This window comes from Hypanus sabinus, chromosome 7 (assembly GCF_030144855.1).
Source record: "Hypanus sabinus isolate sHypSab1 chromosome 7, sHypSab1.hap1, whole genome shotgun sequence".
NCBI classification, from domain to species: Eukaryota; Metazoa; Chordata; class Chondrichthyes; order Myliobatiformes; family Dasyatidae; genus Hypanus; species Hypanus sabinus.
In genome coordinates this window covers 152,957,320-152,969,566 of record NC_082712.1, presented here as the reverse complement: position 1 = coordinate 152,969,566, position 12,247 = coordinate 152,957,320, and the positions used below count along the sequence as shown (strand labels likewise).

At 40.5% G+C, this 12,247-nt stretch overlaps 1 long non-coding RNA gene across 1 annotated transcript; it reads left to right on the top strand.

The window, feature by feature from the left end:
* Positions 1-1,351: 1,351 nt before the first annotated feature.
* LOC132396426 (uncharacterized) lies at positions 1,352-11,425 on the top strand. The gene is made up of 3 exons (XR_009512979.1): positions 1,352-1,422; positions 3,124-3,248; positions 11,052-11,425. It is a non-coding gene; the product is annotated as an uncharacterized LOC132396426 (long non-coding RNA).
* Positions 11,426-12,247: the final 822 nt, after the last annotated feature.

Sequence of the window (12,247 nt, the reverse complement as noted above, 5' to 3'; positions counted from 1 at the left end):
TAGGAATGTTGATAAGCAAATAAATTAATCTTTTAAATACATTTGAATATTAATAATTGAAGTGATACCAATTTGAAGGATTTGGAAATGGCGAAAAGACACCCTTTTCTCAGCGAAAAGAAGAGAACAAAAACATTCTATTGATTTGAAGAAATTGACAGCCGCTGCGAATTTTTTGCTCAGTGTAAACAGGGCTTTCTGGCTTAAGGAAGGGTGTTGGGATGGAAGTATTGGTAGTGTTGGTGGGAAGTAAAAGTAGGAAGAGCTAGTGGACAGCATACTAGATGGGAATCCCAGAGTAAGTTCATGCAGTTATGTTTATCAGTGGACTTCTTAATATAGACAGTGAATTTCTACTTTTGCTTCAAATGGGGAGTTTCAGGAGGCCCATGAAATATAGAAGAACTACTTTGAAAATTGCACCCAATCTACCTGACTCAACCTCTAATTCTGGCAGACTGTTCTAAATACTTACTTAAAAGATATTTAACTAAGTGCACAAATACTGTAGGAGTTTAGAGGGCTAGGAGCCAAATGCAAGTAGATGGGATGAACATGCTGGATAACACAGATAGCATGGCTGAAGTTGCGCTGAAGATCCTGCTTTTATGCTGTAATATGGGGCAACCCAACCCAAACTTACAAAGACAACACAGTTAAGATATTGTAATGCATTGTAAGGTTTCACTACTAATGTAATGGCCTCTCTCTAATGTTTCACTACTAAGGTAATGGTTTCTCTGTAGCAGCAATGTTTGGGTTATGTTTAGAGATAACGGGGCTTTGGAATGTGTGCTATCCAATGAGAGGGATGTTGTTTATTCTTGTGGGTCTGGGAGCAGGGATTTCACAGTCTTCTGCTGGGGAATGATGAGAGAAGATGCAAATGGGAAGAGTTGGTAGACTGCTGAATGGAGTGGTCTTGAAGTAAGGGACTGAGGGTCGGCTACGCTCAGAGGAGGTCAACAGGGAGCAAGTGAACAGAACCATGAGCTCAAACACTGAGCATTGGACAGTTTCATGAGAATGGGCTTTTCTTTTGTTTCTTTACTAACCATATAGTCAAATTAAGAATTATAAATCTCAATTGTTTAATCGCATATTGTGTACTGTTTTTTATTTCTTCGTACTGATTTGTAACAGGGGACACAACACACAACATCCACCCAAACAAGATTTCTTAAGTTTGGCCAGGCTAGAGGCTATCTTCCTCTAGATTAAGCCATTAGCCGAACTGAGAGTGACAATATCATCTCCTACTAATTATAATTCTTCAACCCTGGCACCATCCTTGTTTCCTTGAAACTTCCTGTGGAGCTATTACATTCTTTAGGCTGTTTTTCTTAATTTTAGGTTATCTACCAAGCAAAATGTTGAGAGACTGTTTGAGAACGAAGTGAACCAATGTAATTTACTATGCATGTGAGTAATTTTACGACTCAATTCTTCTGAATTCGTTCTTTGTACTTTTTAATGGTTTGCATTTGTGAACTTTACTCCATCACATTGGATTCAAACTACCTTTGGCTATGGTATGCAATTACCAGAATATGTTTATTGATCCCTTTTTCATTCATAACATATCATTCTTTTCCCATTCTAGCATGTACACTGCTACTTGCCTCATGACTGACTGTTGTGCTGTATGATAATTACCCATACCGAAATCACTCTCTTCATGTTAGATGTTCAGATTTTTTCTTCACTTATTTCTCACAAAATGCCCCATAATTGCATTATATACAATTACTCATATGTAAAGTATGTTTATTGTCTTCTGCTGCTATAGTAGCCCATCTGCTTCAGGGTTTGATAAATTGTACATTCAGACATGCTCTTCTGCAGGCCACTGTTGTAATGCATGCTTATTTGAGCTACTGTTGCCTTCCTGTCAGCTTGAACCAGTCTGGCCATTCTCCTTTGACCACTCTCATTAACAAAGCAATGTTGCCTATAGAACTGCCACTCACTAGATTTTTAAAATCTTGTTTTGCACCATTCTCTGTAAACGCTAGAGACTGTTGTGCATGAAAATCCCAGGAGATCAGTAGTTCCTGAGATACTGAAACCATTCCATCCGGCACCAACAATCACTCCACTGAGATCACATTAGTTTCCCATTCTGATATTTGGTCTGAACAAAAACTGAACCTCTTGACCATTGAGTTCCTCCAGATGATTGGCTTATTTGATGAAAAAGAATCTAGTGCTTACCTGGCATATTGATTTTAACAGAAGGTTTGATGACAAACTGCGCCATCTTCATCACAGATGATGCCTGTACCTGGATGGAAGACCAAAAAGAGCTTATTCAGCTTATTTGAAATTTGTATTAATGTGCAAATGTACTTCAAAAGTGGCCATGTAGTGTATAATAATATTTCAAAAACTACATATGCTAAAAATCAGAAAATGCTGGAAAGACTCAGCAGGACAGACCGCACCTGTGGAGAAAGAAACAGGGTTAACATTTCAATCCAATGACTTTTCTAAATAACTAGAAAACAATTGGGCAACAAGCATGTTGCAGTGAAGAGAGAAGAGTAAAGAGGAGAAAGGTAAGATGGAAACAAAGAGGGATTTATTAATGCATGAAACCAAACAAGGATAGGGAGAACTTGTACGTGCAGATGGAATTTCGGTTGCAAGTTTTCCAAATCTCTGGAACTTTGAAGGAAAAACATGGATTTCTTAAAAATATGAAATAAAGAAGAATGGTGGAAATACAAAATGGTCAGGCAGCATTTGTAGAGAGAGAGAAAACACATGAATTAATATAAAAATTGATGAACTTTGATGAGACTGTTCAGTTTTGACTCAGTCAAGAATAAGTTTTAATTAGAATTTACTAAAGTTATTGTTGAGACTTGCTGGCTAAACCATGACTCTATATTCCCATTTCTATATTACACTAACATTTGGTTCTGTCACCAAAGCTTCCAGAAGCCAAAGAAAGATGCAATTAAAAAGATACTAAGGTGAATCCCTGTGTTTCCTTTGCTAAACTACTGATTGAGTGAAGAATAATGCAGAGAATACTGTGGGGTGATTGGGGCAATAAATTGAAATAAGAAGGCATGACAAGACTATGCCTCCTGCACAAAACTGCTTCTCTCTCTGCAGATATCTGATTCCTGGTATTTAAAGTTGATCAGGAAGTGAGTGGAGAGCCTCTCTGCAGCTGGGAGATATCGACGTAACAAAGGCAAAGGCAGTGCTGAATTTAATGATTGAATCTCAACATAAATGTAAGTTTCACTTTGTTTCCTACACATTAGCCACACTGTTGTCTGGCTTTTCAGTGGATTATCCAGTCAATGGAAGTTGCAGGAAGGGAACATTGGGAAATTAGAGATTGGAAGTGTGTCAGGGTGCTCACAACATGATCTCAAAATGAAGTGGGGAAAAACATCTGTGGAACTGTGGTGAACTACATATACCTGTCTGGACATGCCCCCTGCTGACTGCTCCTGTGGCTCCTCCCACAGACCCCGGTATAAAGGCGATTGAGGCCTGAGCCCGGCCCTCATTCTCCAGGATGTAGTATGGTGGTCAACTACTGCTTGTTCTTTCTTCCAGTCAATAAAAGGCGATATCTCAACTTCACGTCTCAGAGAGAGTTATTGATGGTGCATCAGGAACCATATTTTTTGTGAAGGACAGGTCTGCTGATATATCATGGTGGATGTTGGAGTATGACCTCTCAAGAGAAAGCAAAGATCACAACAGGTTTGCTGGGATGTTGGTGCTTGGGTTTCTGTGGAAGGAAGCAGTCTCGTTCTTTTGGTCCAAGGACAGCACAAGCAGAGGAATGAATTGCTAGACCTGGCAGATTCCAACTCCTCTCAGCTAAGAGTCACCCACTGTCTGAATGGAACTGAATGCAACCAGCAAATGAAATATCTCACTCAATTGGTGCTAGTGACTAAAGTATAATATCCCGTCCTCTGCCTCTTATGTTCTGTATATAGGACAAAACTGAAAAAGTAGAACTGAAAAAGTATAGGTGCTGCCTCAGAACATAGGAAGGGATAGGAGTTCCATTGAGTTTTCATACACTTTTCTTCAGAGTTTCTGACATTCTAATCTAGTTATGTTTTTGAAGTGAGCAGCTATGACATAGTACCATTACTCTGGCAAGTTACATTTGCGTTTGGCACTGTAATAAAAATAATTAAAATACTGTAGCATCCTTCAGTATGACAACATTCCCCATTTCAAATCTCAACACATCTTCTAACTACAGCTAAAGGCAATTCAATCATCAAAATATTGTGTTAAAACTTTGATTTAATTAAATCAAACAGGAAGCAAACAACGCATACTGAAGTAATTGAATTATTGATTAACACAGTCTGGAAAACTGTCTGTAAGTAGACCTGTCAAAGCTTACTTATTTCCAGTGACAGATACTTCTTTTCTGAAGGCAAAAGTGGAATGCACTCTGTATGTGTCACTAAATCTCCATTTGTTTAATCAGTGTTTCACTGCCATACTCAAAAGGAAGTACTTGCAATTTCAGCGGACTGATCTTGGTAATGTTGTACAAATAGACCTCATACAATTTGTCCACCCACCTCCTGTTAGGAAAATAAAGGTGAAAAAACACTTATTTTCAGTTATATGCTCAGGATCCAAAAGTGGTAAATGGATAACTATCAAGTGTATTTATATGGTTGAACAAATGAAGGTTAAAGTGAACAATAGATTTAGCTAGAAAATTACCGTAAGATCATTTCAATGAAATGACATTAAATGAACAAATATGATTTTAAAATAAGCACCAAGCATGATGGTGAGGAAAGATCGACAAAAATCAATAGCAATAAAACAAAAAGTCAATGGAAAATTGAGTAGACATCTGAATAAAGGAATGAAGGTCTCACAATACTGTAGGAAGGATGTGATTGCAATTGAGAAGGTGCAGAGGAGATCAATGTCTATGGAGACCATACCATCGGAAAATACTAGGGTGTCTAAGTATTTTGCACAATCCTGTATGCCATTCACGTACTTTCACATATAACCCATAATGAAATATTTAAATAAATAAGAATGCTTAATCAAACAATAGGATTACAAATATTACCCAAATATGACTGAAATATTAAATATACAATACTCCTTCCTGCTTAGTTATAAACTCCAACTCAATATAGAATGCACTGCAACTTATTAACTTATTTCAACTGTGTAGGACAGTGGTCCAGATCTGTCCTTAATCTTTCTGAATGCCCACTTTGATGAGCTCTGCAGTCTCAGGAGTGAAAGATCAAACTTTCTTGTTTGACGAATATTTAATTTGTCCCAGCTGTTTGTCCTACATATGCCTTCTAAGATTGAGTTTGAGAAGATCCAAGCGTGAACACAAAGGATGATGCAAGAACAACGTTGCTGCTGAATTGTTAGTTATGGAATGTGCTGCATTGCAATATGCAAGGAAGAAATTGGGAAACTTCTGATTCGGTATCAGTGTAGTGTGCACTGCTGACATTGTTCACAGTGCATTCTTTAGACCCTGGCCAAATCTTTCACCAAGCCATTTGTACCTGGGTGGCACAGTGCCAATGTAATATGTAATATCCCATTCATTTTGCAGAATGACTGAAACTGTTCTGCAATAGACAGTGGTCCACTGCCACAGACTAAGTGTTCTGGAACACCAGTCCATGAGAAAAGCCTTTGCAACACATCAGCAATGCATGAGGCTGTAGTGAAAATTATTGGGAACACTTCTAGCCACTAAGTTGCTGCATCCACGACTATGAGGAAATATGTGCCTATGAATGGTCCAGAAAAATCTATGTGAATCCTGTGCCAAGGCAATGCAGGCCACTCCCGAGTTTGGAGAGGTGCTGCTCTTGGCATCTTCTAGTTGTGTTTGTATCGCGAGCAATGCTTGAACTGCTGATCTATCCTAGGCCACCAGTCACAGCTTTGAGTCAATGCTTTCAATCTGAGCACACCTTGCTGACTGGCTTGCAGATCCTCCAACCATTTAGCTCTCAGCTTGGATGGTAAAAAAAAACTCTCAATCCCCACATAAGGCACCCCCTGTCAAGGTCAAGTTCAGCCCAGCACTGGTAAAAATGGGGGAACTGGGGTTTTTCCTGCACATTCCAGCCATTTTGGGTGGCCATGTAGACCAGAGAAAGCGTGGATCATCTGAACCATTTCTGCCATAATTGAGATACTTTCGATTTGTATTAGGGAGAGTACATCAAGAAGAGCGTCCGTTTTTGTGAATTTTTCAACTTATTGATTTTGCCAAGAGCAAATAGGACAATCCATCAGCACTTCCTTGCTTAGTTGTCCTCTTAAATTCAATCTTGTAATTGGGACCCCAAAAAACCGAGCCCATCTCTGCATTCATGCCACTCTTGGTAGTGGAACACTCTTCTGTGGGTTGAAAATAGACACTAGCTAGGTTTGGCGGAATTTGTTATCATAATTGACAAATCCTAATAAGGCTGCATGTTTAACATCAATGGCAACACTAGTGAATCTGCAGATGCTGGAAATAAATAAAAACATACAATGCTAGCAGAAGGGTTTCGGCCCGAAACGTCGTCACTACCTCCTCCCATAGATGCTGTCTGGCCTGCTGAGTTCTGCCAGCATTTTGTGTTTTTATGCATCTTTAACATGTTCTATGGCCTTGGGGGATCCATCACTGCTTGTATTTTTTCAGCACAATTGAGTAATCCTTCTGCATCAATGCTTGACCATTGTAAGTGTTGCTTGGTTTAAAGAATTGCATTGTGCCCTGATCTTCTTAATACAGTCTTGAGAGTCTGGAGATGTTTTATCTCATCCTTATTAGTTTGTTATATCATCCAGGTAACTCTGAGTGCCTGGGCAATCTAGCAGCACCTGGTCCATAGATTTCTGCCAGAAAGCAGGTGCAGATGCTACTTAAAAATGTAAGCCTATGATAGTGGTAAAGCCCTCAATGAGAGTTTATAGTGAGAAACACTTTAGGTTCTTCTTCCACATCCATCTGTAGGTAGGCCTCAGCTAAGTCCACTTTGCTGAGGTGTTTCTCTCCAGAAAGGTGTGCAAGTATATCCTCTGTCCCAAGCAGAGGGTATTGACCCACTGTCAGTATAGGATCAATGGTGATCTTAAGATCACCAGAAATCCAGACTGACCCATTCTTCTTGGCTTCTGGGACTACTAGCATTTCCCATAGGCTTCACTCAAACTTGGAAGGAATTCCATCAGCCTCCATGTGACCTAGCTCACGGGCTACTTTTTCAAGGATAGGATAAGGAACTGGATGGTCTTTGTAAAACGTGGGTGTGGTATTTTCATTTAACTCCATTTTACTCCTGATGTGTTTGAGTGTTCCATGACGTAACATCAACCAATACCTTCCTTAATTCTCTTTCAGTTGACCCTACTGCAGGGGACATGGCATGCAAACAGTGGATGGAACTACAACCAAGTTTTCATTGTTTCAGCCAATCACAACCCCACAATTCTGGCCCTCCTGTTTATAACACATACAAGCTCAATGTGGCTTGTTGGTTGTTGTATTTCTCTGTCATTCCCACGGGAGTTATCCTTTCTCCAGTGTAAGTTCTTAGTTCCATATCTGCAGGCATCAGTTTAGTATCTCTGAATGCTGCTGAAATTCATTTGTGGAATGACTGAAACAGCCATAACACCACAAGACGTAGGACAGAATTAGGCCATTCAGCCCATTGATTCTGCTCCACAATTTCATCATGGCTGATCCTGGATTCCACTCAAACCCATAGACCTGCCTTTTCACCATATCCTTTGATGCCTTGACCAATCAGGAAACTGACAACTTCCGCTTTAAATATACCCATGGACTTGGCCTCCACCACAGTCTGTGGCAGAGCATTCCACAGGTTCCTCCTTACCTCTGTTCTAAAAGGTCACCCTTCAATTTTGAGGTTGTGACCTCTAGTTCTGAATAGCCCCAATGTAGGAAACATCCTTCCCACATCCACTTTATCTAGTCGTTTCAGCATTCGATAACTTTCAATGAGAATCCCACCCCCCAACGTTCTTCTAAACTGCAGTGAGTACAGGCCCAAAGCTGCTGAGTGCTCCTCATGTTTTAACCCCTTCATTCCTAGAATAATCCTCATGAACCTCCTATGGCCGCACTCCAATAACACTGCATCCTTTCTGAGATATGGAGCCCAAAACCATTAAAAATGCTCAAAGTGTGGCCTGACTAGTGACTTATAAAGCCACAGCATTATCTCTTTGCTTTTATATTCTATTTCACCTTGAAATAAATGCCAACAATGCATTTTCCTTCTTTACCACAGAGTCAACCTGTAAATTAACCTTCTGGGAGACTTACAGAAGGACCTAAGTCCCTTTGCATCTCTGATGCTTGAATTTTCTCTCCATTTAAATAATAATCTGCACTATGTTCATTTTACTGGTCTATTATCATACATTTCCCAACACTGTATTCCATCTGCCAACTTTCTGCCCATTCTTCCAATTTGTCTAAGTCTTGCTGCAATCGCATTGCTTCCTTAGCAATACTTTCCCCTTCACCTATCTTCGTATCATCCGCAAACTTTGCCACAAAGCCATCAACTCCATTATCCAAATCAATGACAAACAATGACAGTACTACAATTCTAGTACTGACCCCTGAGGGACACCAGTAGTCACTGGCAGCCAAACAGAAAAGGCCTCCTTTATTTCCACACACCGCCTCTTGCCTGTCAGCCATTCCTCTATCCATGCTAATATCTTTTCCTGCAACACCAGGTGATTTTATCTTGTTAAGCAGCCTCAAGTGTAGCACCTTATCAACGGCCTTCTGAAATACCAAGTACATGACATTCACAGCCTCTCCTTTGCCCACCGTGATTGTTACTTCCTCAAAGACCTCTAACAGATTTGTCAGGCAAGATTTCCCTTTACAGAAACCACGCTGACTTTGGCTTATTTTATCATTCATCTCCAAGTACCCCAAAATCTCATCTTAATAATAGACTCCAATGCTTCTCCAGTCTCTGAGGGTAGGCTAACTAGCCTATAATTTCCTTTCTTTTGCCTTCCTCCCTTCTTAAAGAGTGGAGAGTGGAGTGACATTTGTAATCTTCCGATCTTCATGGACCATGCCAGAATCCGGTGATTTTTCAAAGATCATGACAAATGCATCCATTATCTCTTCAACAACCTCTCTCAGGAGTCTGGAAGGTAGTCCATCTGGTCCAAGTGACTTATCTACCTTAAGTCCTTTGAGGTTGCCTAGCACTTTTTCCTTTGTAACAGTAATGAACTCCATCCTGCTCCCTAACACTCATGGACCTCTGGCACACTGCTGGTGTCGTCCACAGTGAAGAATGATGCAAATTACCTAAAAAGTTCGTCTGCCATTTCTTGGTCCCCCATTACTTCCTCACTAGCATCGAATTCCAGTGGTCCAATATCAACTCACCTACCTTTCATTCATACAACTGAAAAAAAATAGTATCTGCTTTATATTATTGGCTAGTTTGTCCTCATATTTCATCTTTTCCCTTCTTATAACTTTTTAAGTTGCTTTTTGTTGCATTTTAAAGGCTACCCAATCATCCAACTTCCCACTCATTTTTCTTATCTTATATGCACTTTCCTTGGGTTTAAGCAGTCTTTAACTTCCCTTGTCAGCCACGGTTGCCCATGCCTGCCATTTGAAAACAACTTCTTCTGTGGGATATACCTATCCTGCACCTTGTGAGCTATTCCCAGACACTTCAGCCATCTCTGTTCTGCTGTCATCCCCACCAGTGTCCTCCTCCAATCCATCTGGGCAAGCTCCTCTCTCATGCCTCTGTAATTCCCTTTATGCGATACTGATACCTGTGAATTGTGCTTCTCCCTCTCAACATGCAGTATGAATTCAATTATATTATGATCATTGTCTCCTAAGGATTCCTTAATCTTAAACTCCTTAATAAGGTCTGGATTATTACACAACACCCAATCTAAGATAGTCTTTCCCCTAGATGGATCAAGCACAAGCTGCCCAGAAAGCTATCTCATAGGTAGTCAACAAATTCCCTCTCTTGCAATCCGACACAAACCTAATTTTTCTAATCCTCTTGCGTATTGAAGTCCCACATTACAATTATGACATTACGCTTTTTTACATACCATTTCCAGCTCCCTTTGCAATCTCACCCCCACATCTTGGCTACTATTTGGAGGTTTATATATGATTTCCATAATGATTTTTCAACCTTTGCAGTTTCTTAACACCACCCACAGAGATTCAACATTCTCTGACCCTATATCACCTCTTCCTAAAGATGTAATTCCATCTCTTAACTACAGAGCTACCCCACCCCTCTGCCTTCCTGCCTGTCCTTTGAAGCAAAGTATATACTTTGAGGTTAAGCTCACAACTATGGCCGCCTTTCAGCCATGACTCAATGATTCCCACAATGTCATACCGACCAATCTCTAATTACTCCTCAATTTTGTTCACCTTATTCCTTAAGCTACATGCGGTTAAATACAGCACCTTCAGTCCTGCTTTCTTCGCCCTTTTGAAATTTACCTCTGTGGTATGATTTAACTCTTTGCTCTGACAGCATTTGTACCCAATCATTAGCTTGCCCTTCCTTATGTTTATGTTACACCCTTCATCTAGTTGTAAACCTGCTGACTCATCCTCAGCTCTATCATAGTGGTTCACATATTAGTTTAAACCACTCGCAGCAATTCTAGCAAACCTGCTGCATGAATATTGCCCCCTCAGATTCAAGTGCAACCCATTCCTTTTGTATAGGTCACACCTGCACCAGAAGAGGTCCCAATTATCCATAAATCTGAATCCCTGCCCCCTGCCCCAGTTCGTCAGCCATTATATCTATCTGCCACCTCATTTTATTCCTATCCTTACTGTCACATGGCACAGACAACATTGCTAGCCTTGAGGTTCTGCTTCTCATCTTCCTTCCTAACTCCCTGTATTCCATTTTTAGGATCTCCTCCCTTTTTCTACCCATGTTGTTGGTACCAATACATACCATGACTTCTGGCTGCTTATCTTTCTTTTTCAGGATTTTGTGGACACATTCAGAAGCATCTCGAACCTTGGAACCTGGAAGCCAAACTACCGTCCGTGGTTCATTTTTTGCATCCTCAGAATTGCCCATCTGTACCTCTAACTATAGAGTTCCCCTATTACAGCTGCCATCTTCTTTAATTCCCTACCCTTCTGAACCACAGGGCCAGACTCAGTTCCAAAGGCACAGCTGCTTTTGCTTCCCCCAAGTAGGGGGAAAATGGAGAACTTATTGTTGAGGGGGATGTAGTGGGGTACTCCCCACTATCTGATGTTCTCCCTTCCCTCTCCTGACAGTTAGCTATTTGTCTGTCTTCTCTAACCTTTAGGGGGATTAGTTTCCTGTAGCTCCTGTCCATCACCTCTTCACATTCCCTAACAAGCTGAAGGTCACTGAGCTGCAGCTCCAGTTCCCTTACATGGTTTCTAAGGAGCTGCATCTCGATTCATCTGGTGCAGATATGGCAATTGGGGAGGCTGGCATTCTCCCAGAAATCCCGCATCTGATGCCCAGAAAAGAACACTGGCCCTGTAGACGTACCCCCTATTCTCTCAAGAAATAAATAAGAAATAAGAAATAAGGAATGAACTTACCTACTTACCTTGCCTCCGCCTGTTCTCACCGAAGCCCTGTTGAGCCAAGGTCTTACTACTCTGACTCAGACCGCTCTTACGATGACTGCTTCACTAGACGGTACCCCTCTTTTATGGAGATTGGTTTTCTAAAGCTCTTCAGCACGAATGCTTCTTCTGTTTCTGCACTGTACACTAATAAAGGACACCTGTTGAGGACAATTTGCTGCTTTCTAATGCACTAGACTTGCACAGGAAGCCAAGCCAGTGTCCAATTTCATTAAATTAATTTGGCATTCACTTCTGCTGTAAGCCGTTATTTCTTATTTATTGTTAATTTTCACATTGTAAGTTGCAAGGCTATTTAGTCCTGTGCCACTCTCATCATTATCATATTTTTCATCAACAATCTGCAGATTAGTACTCTTTTTGAATCTGCAACTTACATTTTTTATCTTTTTCCCTTCCCGTGTAATCCATTTATTTTTGTCTGTACAAAATGCTCTTAGTCTGTGTCCTAATTTGTTACATTGTCAGCAAGTTTCGCCTTTGAATCTGTGTTGGTCTGCTGTATGTGAGCTCATGCTAAAATGGTAATAATTTCTTTGGCCAGGCTGT